The 14321-nt window shown below is 41.8% G+C and overlaps 1 protein-coding gene across 3 annotated transcripts in view; it reads right to left on the minus strand.

Annotated features, from left to right (window-relative positions):
• The window catches only part of PLCB1 (phospholipase C beta 1), a 400808-nt gene that overhangs the window by 214116 nt on the left and 172371 nt on the right, over positions 1 to 14321 (minus strand). The window lies entirely within an intron of this gene.

A 14321-nucleotide genomic window follows, 5' to 3' on the forward strand; every position in this document is an offset into this window, starting at 1 on the left:
AACAGTGGCAATGCACACCATGCCTCTCTAGATGAGCAGACAGTGAAAATTCAAGTGCAGTTTTTGTCCCAGGTTAGAGCAGACAAGGCACTAACTGCAGTATTGAACTCTCTTGGTAAAGCTTCACCATTTCAGTGTTCGCAGGTTTCATTCTGGGTAAGATCACAACTCACTGCTTTGCAAGATTAACCGGTGTCAATTTTCCACTAAACACGATGATTAATCAATGCAAACAGCAACATTTACATCCTTTACATCCTAAAGCCAGCAGATGAAGGTCAGCGAGACTGACACACTTTGCAATTACAGCTGAAAAGCCCTAATACATTAAATGTATCCTTACTCAAAACTATACCTAGCCAATTCCATAATAACTGCATATGAGATGTGAAGGTACCTCATTTTAGTGTATCTTTGATGTATAAGAGCATTCAGTTTGATTTCCACATGGTCCAGAAACAAATTAACATATTTACTGGCTGCTTAGAAGCAGAGAAATTGAAAGTATAGATCAGAAGTAAAAGCATCACTACATAACCTGGCAAACTACGCTGTATATCCTGTTATTAAACAAAGGAAAGTTTTGCCAAGATAATTAGAATTATTACCAATGGAAAGCATCCCTACTGCCTTGACAGCTCCTACACTGTCAAGTCAGCTAAATAAATAATCTACTTAGAGGAATGCATGAGATAAGCAAGGCCCTCTGCAAGTGGGAAAGTCAATGGGGGGACGTAGTGCCAAAGGAGATGAGTATTTCTCTCATCTTGGTTCACAGGCAGCGGATTGCACCAGCAGTTCAGTGCAAGCGTGCTCTTGCACCCCAGCTGCAGTTATCAGTATACAAACTAGTCATTAACTCTTCCATGATACATATCATACCATGAAAATGAAAGCAATGTGTGCAAGGGTTCACAGGAAACAAAGCAGATGGTGGTACCTTCTTGGGCGGAGGCAACTCTTCAAATAAGAGCTAATGTGGCAACAGCATATTGTGAATTCAGCTGGAAAATGGGCAATCACTCCTCCATACTGGAGGTTTTATGCAGCACTAACCTTCCCAAGCTTAGCACTGCCAAAATAATTACTTTTCACTAGCCTCTTAGCATTTTAACAGCTCTGTTGTTGACAGTGTCAAGATAAATGGCATGATGGACAAAGAAACAACCAGATGTTAATTTGAGTTACAAAGCTGCGTTCAAGGATAGTTGCTCACCTTCTCTCTCTCTCTCATCAATTTTAGTCTGAAGTCTGAATCAGAGAAACAAAAACAGGGAAAAAGGAGTCCTGGAGCCAGCTTTTCCTGATCATAAACACCCAGAGTCAAATAAATCTGCATTTCATCAACCATCTCAGCATTTCAACCAGAGGCCTGACTCCCAGATTACTTATCTCAAATGGTACCCATTTCACTCAGTGGGCTTTGTAAGAAGCCCCCAAACACATAAATCCATCTGTATGGAAAACAGGGTTATATCAGTAGGTTATTTTTTGCCTCAACAGCAGAAGAAACTCAGAACGAATCATTTCATGATGTTATCTGAGAGCACGCTGGTAACCTCTACCATCACTGAAACGATGGCTCCAGAAACACTGTTGTTTCCTAAGATATAATTTCATAACAAATTCAGTCGGAACAGTGTGATTCATTCTAGCAGACCAAAATTCCACATTCAGATCAGTCAACGGTGAAATAATCTACCTCATAAACTGAGACTGCCAAGACAAAGTAGTTCAACTTTCTAGATGGAAATATAATATATATATATTCTTACATGGAGAGATGGAAAAAGAATCAGATTTGCCTAACTCCACACAGAATAGCAATTCTGATCTTTGACTACCTTTTAAAACCCTAATTCGGTTTCCGCACAGTTCATTTGCCACAGGTACACCTACAGCAAACTGCTGTAAATAAAGAGATTTATTTCCTCAAAACACCTCCCTAAACCAACACAGTTAATGACAGAGCTGCAGTGATCTCTTCCGAACAGGCTGTGTCACCGCTTTGCTTTTACATTCTTAGATGTCCTCTTTCTTCAGAGTGATGCTTTGCAACTTGCTGAACCATCACCTCCTAATGATGGGGATGGTGGAATACAGAGTATGTTTAGTTGATTTGCAGGTGCCACGAAGCCCGAAAGGATGGTGAGTGCCCTGAGGCATGCAGCAGACTCAAACGCATCCTTAATCACTGGGAATATGGTCTGGAGTGATAGGTTGCTGCTCATGGGGCACTGAAAACACATAAAGCTGTCACTGGCTGAAATGCTTCATCCAAAAGGTATTTAAAACAAAAATATCTTTTTATCCTTTTGGCATCTGTTTAGGGGTTTTTCCCCCTCTCATATATAGTTTTTATTGGATTTTCTGTATTTAAGCCTTCATTACAATCAAACAGGCAAAACAAAGTGTGTCTGGTTACATGTTCATTTTCAAAACAGGGAAAATGTTTTGTAAGTATTTCCTAAGAAGCCAAATGCTTGTTTCACATTTCTTTTTGATCCTGATAAATCAAAGAAACTTGACAAATGCCCCAACTAAATATATACATAAGCATTAGCATGTTGGAGAGTGGGAGGCTGCACAGCCTCTAACTAGCAGAAGAGATTGCTCGGAACCCTTGTGAGGGAAGGATCCCGAGCTGGAAGCTGGAGGAAGGATGGGATGCTGCCGTTGGCAGTGCAGGGGACTCGGCGCTGACAGCTGTGGCTGTGTGGGAGTTGAGATGCACACAGCATGACAAGTTCTATGGGCTGGGAGTGGGAAGAAGACACGGCGAGGAGGCAGCTCATGGGTGAACGTGTGGGAAGAAATGGAGAGACAAGAGGAGGCTCTTCTACAGGTGACTGCTGAGAGCCTCCGTCCTGCTTCTGAGTTGCAGAGGAGGCGAAAGCTTTCCTGGCTCTGAGTGTGCAGGTATGTACGCCCCAAAACCCTGTCTGGACACTTCTGAATGTAATGATACTGGCAGCAATATAATAATTTGCACAAGACATAAAATCATATCTATAAAAATCACACTGGTTTACATGAAGGAAGAGAAAAAGTGATGCAGCAAATAAAGACCACGGAGAAGGTGAAGGCTGTTGATGACAACCATAAGGAGTCCTCAGCCCTCTCAACTGCACTGAGCCCAAAACCCTCACATAAACTACAGCCCAATTGTGCTATGCCCTGGAAATAACAGGCCTTTGAGATCGGCTACCTCAGATAAAACAATAGCTTTTGTGACTCACAACACAAGCCTTAATGCTAAAATCCCCTGCAGAACTATTGAGTGTGTCTTTGTGAACTAAGTGCTTATTACCAGGGACTTGTCGTCCCAAGATCAACCGTAACCTTGACATCTGCTTATTTTCTTTTAGGAAACTACCTTGCTTAGTTATTATATATTGAAAGCACTATGGTTGCTGGCGGTTAGAAAGGGTGCGAGCTACCAAGGAAGTGCCACAAAGTGGTAATATTGAACCTGCAGGATGCAATGATGCTGAAGCAAAATACATCCTATTAGTACAGAGACCTTTAGGAACTAGAAATTCATCATCTGGCAAAGCAAAATATAAAGCAAGCCTTGCACAACTTCATTTCTATTAGATACATCCCTTTGCTTTTCATGCTGTCTCTAGAGGCTGGAAAGGGTATGGATGTCTGCCTGCTGCCAGAAGAAAGCGAGTGGAACAGTCTGGCTGGGTAAGGGTGACTTCTATCCTCCTCATCAGCAAGCTCTGAAGGCTGCTAACAACCAGAAGAGCCTTGCTATGCAGACCCTCAATGAAATACCCTACAGAGCTGCAGGCTGCCCAAGGTATTTCTAAAGCTTGTGCTAATGATACCCGTGTGGGTTCTTCCAAAAGTCTCTTTGTGCTGTATGTGCCACTGAGCTGATCCCCAGGAGCACAGTCATCAGCGTGTCTCTTCCCTGCAGCTAATGACATCTGGCTGGAAGGTCATTCGAAACGTTTAGGGCAGAAGGAAGGAGCCTGGTGCAGATGTGTCAGCACAGCACGAGCATTTCCTCTCCCCATCCTTAACTGCATAGTGCAAAACTCCTACCAGGGAAGCAGTGGAGAAAATCAAGGCACACAAGCAAGAGGTCAGGCATGCTCCTGGTCCGGTTTGCTCAGCCTGGTGACTCTCTCCTTGGGTCTGCACATCTCAGCAGTGCATCTGGGATTCTGATGTACTTATGGGATGCTTGCTATGGAAGGGCTTCAGCCTCTCCCAAGAACTAGTTTATAAATACATACATCTCAGCATGTCTCTTCTTCTCCAATCCTGCATACCTGCAGGGGCTATATAACACATCCCCAGGCTTTTTCTTCCTACAGTGAGGTGCTAGAATAGGTGCAGAAGTGGCGAAAGAAATGGTGGCCGCTCCGTAATACCTTACGGTCATCAAGGAAAAAGTAGACTTATGGCTGAATTCCCTAAGGAGAGGAGTACGTTGGCTCTTTGTGTTCCAAAGGGCACTAGAATTCCAGGCTCTGTGCAGCCTGGAAACCTGCTGGCATATTGGTGGGGAACAGAAATGACAGCACATGCTTCTCTGTGGATTTAGTAAGACCATATAAGCCAAGCTATGGAAACCTGAAGGTCACTGGGCAACATTAAAGATGCTGATACTTTATAATACATAATAATAATGCATAATGCAATTACATGTTTGAACTGAGGGCTTTAGATGCTTTGCAGGATATACCTTATCAACTGTGAAATTAATTGTGGCATTCCATTCTGTTTTTCCTTTTAAAAGCACATTTTAGGGCTCATTCCAGGAGGATATGATATAGAACAATGTGCTCAGTTTTCCAGATTTAAATGAATTCGGATATTTTTAAACACATGCAAATAAAGCAGTACTGGGAACGTTCCTGACAATTACACTGCACTCAGGCACAAAATGTAGGAAGGCATAAAACCATCGAGGTTAGTATGAAAATCCAGGCTTTCTACATGCATCATTTCTATACATGGTATGCTCTGAGAGAATATTGCTATAGGCAAAGATGGTAAAGGCTCTAGCTCTGAGATAGGAGAGACTCGCTGCAGTGGAAAGAGCAATGATTACAGATGGCAAAGGGAGAAAACACAGAGTGCAAGCTCCCTGAGTGCACCTGTGCCACCTCACTGTGGGTATCTTTCTGCCAGCAAACACTGAGAGGTGAACTCAGTTTTCCTTCCTCACACTGTTACAAAAACCCAGTTCCCAGCCTTTTGGTTTCAGGACGCTGTTTCTCTCCTGCAGCACATAGCAGGAGTTCCAGCAGTCCTATCCCCAGCCTCAGGGCTTCATCAGCGGAGTCTTTCTCGCTGTTACCCTCGCAGCCAGACTCAATGTGTTTTGCCTCTTCTCCAGCATCCTTTCCAAAATCCCATCTGATCAACTGGCAAAAACAAGCTCTGGCCCAACTGCAAACACCCCTGTGAGCTTTTCTCTTCCCTCTTCCTTCCCTTACTTAAAATGCTCTCAGCAAAACCATCTTAGTTGCCCCTATGCCATGGCAACCTGATAATACTTTTGCTCCAAGGCCCTGAACTACTGCCCTAGCTCACAACGGCGGTCTTGTCTATTCCTGTAATCTCTTCTATATTCATTTCTTTCCTCTCTCCCTCCTCTCCGCCTGCAACTCTGATTTCCTGCTTTATGCGCCACTTCAAGTGCAGAATAGATCTGCCGTTCGCACACTGAGGAATACTGCTGCTGCAGAAAATGTGATTTATAAGGATTGGAAGGCTTTGTTGTGATTAGCATTTCTGGGGAGGTTTTGGTGTTACTGGTTTTCCTTCTAAATAGATCTTTGAAAACCAGCTTTAACGGACTGCAGAAGCCAAGCAGTAAACAGAAATGACTTAAAAAACCCCAAACTCTTTGGCAATACTTTTCATATATACATGTGTGGCAAGTTCTGTTAGCCCTTCAAATGCAGCTAACTAATGAGCAGTGCATGCATTTTTTAAGTGCTGTGTTGAGGTGGGATAATGCCTCCTGCCTTGGCTTTAGGTACACAGCTCAGGCTGCCCCCAGCTTATGTGCACTCTTGGAGAACCTACCCTTCCAGCATTACATACTCTGAATCACACCTTTGAGGATACGTTACGTATTTAAGTACAGTGTGTGAATGGAGTGTCTATTGAAATATAGAGCTCCGAAAGCATCCTCCACTGGCAATGCTGAAAACAAGAGTGCTTGAGCCTCAAGCCCCCATCTCCTTTCAGGATAGCTGTTTTGAGCCTGCCTTAACTGTTTCAACTGTAAAAACATCTACATGGGTAAGTTCCAGTCATCTTTTTCAAGGTAGATACACAGAAAGCTGATGTTGCCAAAGATGCCATCATTACAAGGTACTGTGCTGATGTTGCTGCCAGCTGGCTGCACACTGCTCTGGGCTGGATGGCAACTGCGGGAAATGCTTTGGCAGGGACCAAGGGGTGTTATTTTTGTGTCCTGGAAGAGCGACCGTTCCCAGACAAGAGTTTCTAAGACAACAGTCAGAACAACACTGGGGCTCTCTTCTTTATTGTGTATTATCAAGCCAGTTATACATAGTGAGAAGGTCAGGTATCTGGCCCATGCATTAGTAGCAGAGGCTGACTTTGCTCTGATATCTGATCCTACATAATGTATAAGGCTTCTGTTTACTTTCCTTTGCCAACACAGAGCCTAGTAAGAAACTTGTGTCCTGTTTACACAACTGCAACAATAGAAATCCAAGTAAAACCAGGTTTTGCTGACAGATAATAAATGCAGAGCTTATTTGATTCAAATGTCTAGCAACTCGAAAACAGGCGGCAGCTACATCTGAATACCCACAAAGCATTAATAAGAATTTGGCATTGAGTCTCAAAACCACAGGGAAAGACCCATCTCTGCTACAAACAGTAGTGTGTTAAAGACTGAAGGATGATCAGCTTCCCAGCCTACAGATCTGCCTTAGCATTGCTCCTCCATTGCCAGCACAATGAAGAGTGGGCAACAATTCACCCTTCCCCTTGATTACCTAAATGGAAAGGGAATGCAGTGTAAAGGGGATAATGTTATGACAGTGTTGGGATACGACGTTTTCATTAGAGGGACATGAATCCCTCAAAGCAGTGGGTCCTCCCCAAAATGTACCTCGTGTCAAACCCTGCCCCATCAATGGTGGGTTCATTCATTATTTATATTAAGGAGATTGGAAATAAAATGCACATTTCTCCTCCACTTGTAAATCCTTTACTTGGCAAAAATGCATTTATTTTCCTACCGCTTTTACTTGTAAAAGTACTCTTCTGTTCAAATGTACAGGCTATACCCATTGTGTTTTTACTGGGGGGACTGTGGGAAGTCCAGAGCTCTCACCAACATTGTCATATAACTTAAACTGAACCCTGAGAGGTTGGTGAGCTTGCAGGTAAATGCCTTCTCAGGATATTGCCACTGTTAAAACCAAAAGAGAACAAAATTATTTGTTGTGTTTCTGAAGAAACAACAACAAAGATAATTTATGGAGCTGTAACATGGCATCGCATTAATATTACGTGTACTGGGTAAAGAAGCTCTTTAAAGAATCACCAAGCAAGTAATTCTTTGGTTTGTTTCCATTTGAGTTTTTTTCTTGTATCATTTACTATGAAGATCATTTTTTGCATGGCTGGAAAGCATTTTGAAAGGAAAAGAACTGTCTCCCAAATTAATTGTGTGACTAATCACAAAAACAAACTTCGTATTAATATACACACTGATTATTGTTGTGTTCTTCATTCCTGAGCATCAAAGCACTGCCCTACAAAAAAGTGCTTTTATAAACCAAGATATTACCAGCAATCAGATGAAATAAAGAGCTTCATTAGAGAATTCTGCCTCGTGCTCAAAACTCTGACTGCACTGGAATAAGAAAATAAATGGGAAACCAAGAGTTTTAAGATTAAAATCAGTGAAATTCTTCTACTTGCCTCACACCAATTGATTATAATGGACTTCAAGGGAGAGGTCCATGTCGATAAAGCTCTAAAGAGCATGGTGAGCCATGAAGACAGTAAGAAGCAGGACCTATTTCAACAGGAGCTGACCACACTGAAACGGAATCAATTTCAAGTCTCTCCTCCATCTGCAGTATGGGTCTGCATATCAAGCAAATTCCAGAAATAAAGGAGAAATAGGGAAAACTTTCAGGGCATGCAAAATTTCAAGAGATTTAAAAGACCTACCTACTATTTCAGAAATAATATTTCAAAACTAGATTTGGAGTATCAAAATACTAAAAATCACAGCAATATTTTAACTTTTAGGTAACTTTTTATATCATTTTAGGTAACTTCTGTGTTTTCTATGACACATTGATAGGACAAAATAATACAACTATTTTATTTAGATGAAAAAAGAAAGTTGTGTGTGAAAGCAAAAGGCACTGCACTCTTATTTCCCATCTCTAGAAATGTGAATGGCAAAAGGAAAGAGCTGTTCTCTAAAAGACTTGTTTTCTTTCTTACTGGTGTGTGTGTGACTCAGAGCTAAAGGCAGCCTTCAAAATGCCTGCAACTGATGACCGAAAAGCAGCACATGCCTGATCCTAACTTAGGATCGAGCAGTTTCCAAAGCGGGATGCTACTCCTCTGAAAAATGTTTAGGGATCCATAAATGAAGGAAGCTGGAAATCAGTGTCAAGTCAAAAAGCCACCCATTCACATGCTATCAAATGCACAGTTTGGTTATTAAAGTAGTTAAGTTTCACTAAGTCCCCCCCCATCCCTTTGCCTACTGGGGAGAGGCTTTTTGAGACATTTAAATAAAGTGAGCAGCATGTTTTATTCATTCCTTTGAAAGCTCTCCATAGTTTTCACTCCATGCTCTGAAAAACAATCACCACTTTTATGCCACGGGGCCAGGACTGAGCTAAAGCATAATAGAGCAGCAAACAATATTGATGGTGCTACACACATAGGAATAGCAGTCAGTGATACAGTTTAGACAGGAGGAAAACAGCACGGTAGAATTGAAAATGCAGGTAGAATTTTAAGCAGGTTGAACGTAATTTCTGAAACCATTTGAATGGCTTTTCTATTAACACAGCTCTTTAAAATAGTCTTTACGTTGCTTCGGTTTCAGGTGTACACAGCTACATTTAAGCTCCATGTGTGTATGAAGCTGCTTTGAAATACGGTACCGTCCCTTTTACTACCATCCTTCTCAAAAGCTTGCAAAATAAACCAAGCTGAAGCACTGCATGAAGAAGAAATATTTATGATAGATAATTTTCAAATATTATGATGTGAGCTTAGAACATTTGGCTAATTTACTGGGAGAAGAGATAAAGATGGCTTGGAAAAAAACCCCAAAACCTTGTTTTTCATCCAAATATAGTGTCTCCAGCAACACGCCCCACAGTCCCATGCTGACACGAGACTCATATCTAAAGGTGAATCATGTTAGACGATCTATGTTTTCTATTTGTATAGTTCAGGATTCAGCCTATGATGTGGGGCACACAAATCCATGATGGCATCTAGAGCCTCTTTATATTTGCTGGGGGAGGAGATCTTAGGGAACAAGAGAAATGGTTTATTTATATTGTCTGAAAGTTTAACATAATTATAGGTATGATGGATATGAGGGATGCAAGGTCTGTAGGGACAGTAAAATCTCTTATTAGAATAATTGAGATGGTTGGAAAACATACAAATTTCTGATGCAGCACATTTTGCACTGTGCCATCTATATATTCCTTTAAGAATGTGTCAAGATGATTACAGCTTTCCAACAAGAGGGAAATTGCTTCATTGTCGGTAACATATTCGAAGTGATGATATACAGCATTGTCAAACGTGTGAAACTAAGAGGGGGTGAAGGAAAAAGAGCAAATTACAGATTTCAGCTAACAGATCTTGAGCTCAAACTTCTTTGGTTAAGTAATACAGATACAAACTTGCACTTCTTCAAAGCAACCACAAACGGCTATGAGAAAAAACAAGACAAGACCCTGGCGAAAGCTGTGCATACGTACATCGGGGGCAAAACCCCATAATCACAGAATGGTTTAGATTAGAAGGGCTCTTAAACCTCATCCAGTTCCAATCCCTTGCCATGGGCAGGGACACCTTCCACTAGAGCAGCTTGCTCTAAGCCCCTGTGTTGAACCTGGCCTTGAACACTGCCAGGGATGGGGCAGCCACAGCTTCTCTGGGCACCCTGTGACAGTGCCCCAGCACCCTCACAGGGAAGAGCTGCTGCCTAAGAGCTCATCTCAGTCTCCCCTCTGGCAGGTTCAAGCCATTCCCCTTGGCCCGTCCCTACCGGCCCTTGTAAAAAGCCCCTCTCCAGATTTCCCCATAAATCCTGCTGAACCACACCTGAACCGGCAGGCAGACTTGCTGTTACACAGACCAGCCCACAGTTACTGGGGCACTTCTGTGCAAGCACACAGACATGCTCCTGCTGAAGTTCCTCATGTGGTAGAACAGCAACCTGCTCTAGGAGAAACTACTTCTGAGGCACTGGGAGCCAGGAAAACACCTCCTTGCTGTTTTCTTCCTTCTCCCACAACCCTGAGCATCACAATTCACTTAACTCATAAGAAACACAGTATGACAATGGCTCCAAGCAACAGCCTTCTTCTCTCCTGAAGAGTGAAGTATGAAGACCTAAATCCAGCTCAACATCTTTGGTTGTTTGGCTCTAAAATAGAGAATAATTCACATATGTTCATTTTAATAATGCATAAATGCTACTTCCTCCTTCCCATGAGTTATTTCTTCTTTCAAACAATTTCTCAAATTCCTAAGAAATGAGCTTAATTTCATTCTGTCCTAAAAGTGCAAAGATTCCCTCCTAACTACCTCTTACCTGTCAGAAGTGCTTCGAACCACCCAAGATTACTTGAAGCTCTCCACCAGGACTTCATTCATGATTACACACACAACTGAACCTTTGAGCCGTTTCAAGCACGCTTTTCACTGTTGGTTAGCAGCCCTGTAATGACTACAAATATTTTCCTGCGTTGTGGTGAAGCTGAACTGAGACGTGTAATCCAGAGTTCAGTTTCTCCACAAAGGATGTTTAAACACTGCTGGCACGTGGATGTTTAGAACAGTATCTTCTAAGTAATTCTTCACTACTATTTTTAGACTGGGAGTATCTATGGAGTGCTCCACACATCCCAGTTTTGCTGAAGTATTTATCAGTTCCCATTAAATTCAAAACCACGAGGGCCAGAGTAACTCAATACAGCTCTATTGATGCCATGGCTGCTCATTTATCTGGCAAACTAATACAGCAAAAGCATGCTGAATACCTCTTAATTCTGCCTTCTCGGGAACATTGGGTCATAGAAATATAGAATAGTTAGGGCTGGAAAGGACCTTAAGATCATCAAGTTCCAACCCCCCTGCCATGGGCAGGGACACCTCGCTCTAAACCATATCACCCAAGGCCTCGTCCAACCTGGCCTTGAACACTGCCAGGGATGGAGCATTCACAACCTCCCTGGGCAACCCATTCCAGTGCCTCACCACCCTCACAGTAATGAACTTCTTTATGTCAAATTTGAACTTTGACTGTTTAAGTTTAAACCCATTACCCCTTGTCCTGTCACTACAGTCCCTAATGAAGAGTCCCTCCCCAGCATCCCTATAGGCCCTCTTCAGATACTTGAGTCATTCAATTTTCTATAACCTTCAGATTTTCAAACATTTCAGTACAAAGGGATTAAAAAAAGCAGAGTTATTTTCACATAACTTACCCGATCAAACTGACAACTCACACCAAGTACAACTATATAACCTCTACCCACTCCTGAAGGTGGAAAATATAAGATAATAAATGAAAAACTATTCTGTTTAGATATCTGCAATATTTTCAGTAACAAAAATGCCTGGAAATTTGATAGCAGTTTTAGTAACGAAGCATATATACAACATATAAGTAATGCTTTCTTGTATCTTCTGATATTAATGGCATCACTGGTATCACCGTTTAGGTTTAGGCTTCAAAACCGGAAATACACATCTTGCCCAGCTCCTTCTCAGCCTTTTGCATTGATTTTAAGACTAGAAGTAAATAGCTTTAAGTGGAAGAAGAAAGCTCAAAGTACAGAATTACTGAGCTCTATGGGTAGTAACACAGGTGAAGATTCAGATGGTAAATATTAAAGGCAGCAAAAGCACACCAACAGATGCTTCATCCAATCTAAGTTGTTGCTTACACAAACACAAAAGATGTTCTACAAGAGATGGTTCTATTGTTTGTCATCTTCAAATTGGAAACCTTGGTGCGAGAAATTACTTCCAAACCAAATTCAAACCATCACATTTCATAGCATGCTTTTTCAAATGCTGCATCCTGTATACGGATTTGAACTATGTGGAGGGGAAAAAAGGAAATAGATTGTTTGAGAGGTGCCTAAAATGGCAAGCTTATACCTACTCAGAATTCAGACATCTGAAGTTTTGGATCAATGAATACAGTGACAGCTGCTAGTTAGGAGAACCCTGCAGTAACGATCAGCAGATTTGGCATCCTACCCCACACAAGCATTAACAGACCCAGGAAAACCTCTTTTTTGCCATGCAATTTGCCTGGAGGGGCTTGACTAGTTCATAGTTTGGTACTTATATTTGCAAGGCTTACTTCTGAACTGCTCATAGGAGTGCTATCTGATTCCATATGAGCACCAGTTTGCCAAAAACACAGCCTTCAAAACTTACGTTTCACTGGGCTGAGAGAGCCCTGCGATTTATTTCCTTCACATAGGAAATGAGGAGACATTTTCAAACTTTGGGGAGAACTTTAGGTTTTAAGCTTCAGTACTTCAGGCTAATTCTTCTCCCCTTTATTGCAAGCAAGACATTCTCCCTTCTTTGCAAAACTGCCAACCAAGATTCATTTAATTCTTTCAAGGTTGCAGTTTCCATCATAATGGTTATGGAAACAGCCTGAAGGAGGCATTCTGAAGAGACAAACGAGTTTTAAAATGGATAATTTCTATATTATTTGAACTATAGTAAATAGACAGGTAGACAAGGCAATTTTTAGTAAGAAGCATAAGGCAGCAGGAAGAACGTAACCCAACTTCCCATGAGGGGAAGTTACATCTTTATCTTCCTATTCTGCACGTCCAAGATGAGCACTACTGCTGCCTATCAAGGCTGTCAGCTGTAAAATGATATACTTACAATGGCTCCGTGTGGAAGGACCATTCTGAACAACAGATACATGTTAAGTTCAAGAGACAGATGAAAATCAGCAACCATATAGTGAAGGAAATGAAAAAAATACCCATTACCAATAAAACCTCTCGGAGGATCTACATCATAGAATCACAGAATGCTTAGGGTTAGAAAGGACCTTAAGATCATCGAGTTCCAACCCCCCTGCCATGGGCAGGGACACTTCGCTCTAAACCGTATCACCCAAGGCCTCGTCCAACCTGGCCTTGAACACTGCCAGGGATGGAGCATTCACAACCTCCCTGGGCAATCCATTCCAGTGCCTCACCACCCTAACAGGAAAGAATTCCCTCCTTATATCCAATCTAAACTTCCCCTGTTTAAGTTTGAACCCATTACCCCTTGTCCTATCACTACAGTCCCTAATGAAGAGTCCCTCCCCAGCATCCCTGTAGCCCCCTTCATATTTTGTGCCATTTTGTACCTTTAAAGAGAGTGCCTGTATTTGCCCCTCTGCTGTAGCACTGTCTTCTGCCAAACTGTGAAATACATCTGTTTGCCACTACTATTATTTTGATATTCAAGAGGAGCCAGAACTGCAAAGTCAGTATTTAAAACATGTAACAAAAGCAGAAGAAACCTTTGCAATTACATGACTTCTTCCTGATTACTACATTGTCTCATTCTCTTCTCCAAATCTGTTTTGGTTTTTATCACTGCAAACCAAGAGTCCCAGTCCTAGCTTAAATCTTTAATTGTTCTTGGCAAAGAAACTTGTGTCAGAAGAAAGTAAAGGCAGGAGGCAAAACAACAATCAATGCAGCAAGTGTGAACTCTTGATCCTTTTCTACCAGATGTATTTGGTCTTGTTAGCCTATGTTAAGAATGGCACTTCCCTATTAAGATAAACTTTCTCCACTGTGGTACTGGCTTTGTAATTATTCTGCCGTGAAGGACTATTGCCCTTCTGTTGATAGACTTTAGGGTTTTAATCTCTAATATGATCTTTCTAAAGCTGACCAAAGGCCTTCCCCCCAAAATGACAGCTTAAGCAAAACTGTGCATTAGAGTTCATCTATGTAAATACCTACCCACACTGAGAAGCAACAAATTACGTGTAGGACCCATATCTAACCTCCTGGTCACACATCGCAGGGAAGATGAAAACTTGCAGAGCT

Source organism: Neopsephotus bourkii, unplaced genomic scaffold (assembly GCF_033783945.1).
Source record: "Neopsephotus bourkii isolate Nb327-2 ecotype Australia unplaced genomic scaffold, CSIRO-AGI_Nbou_v1 NB_1250, whole genome shotgun sequence".
In the NCBI taxonomy this organism is placed as follows: Eukaryota; Metazoa; Chordata; class Aves; order Psittaciformes; family Psittacidae; genus Neopsephotus; species Neopsephotus bourkii.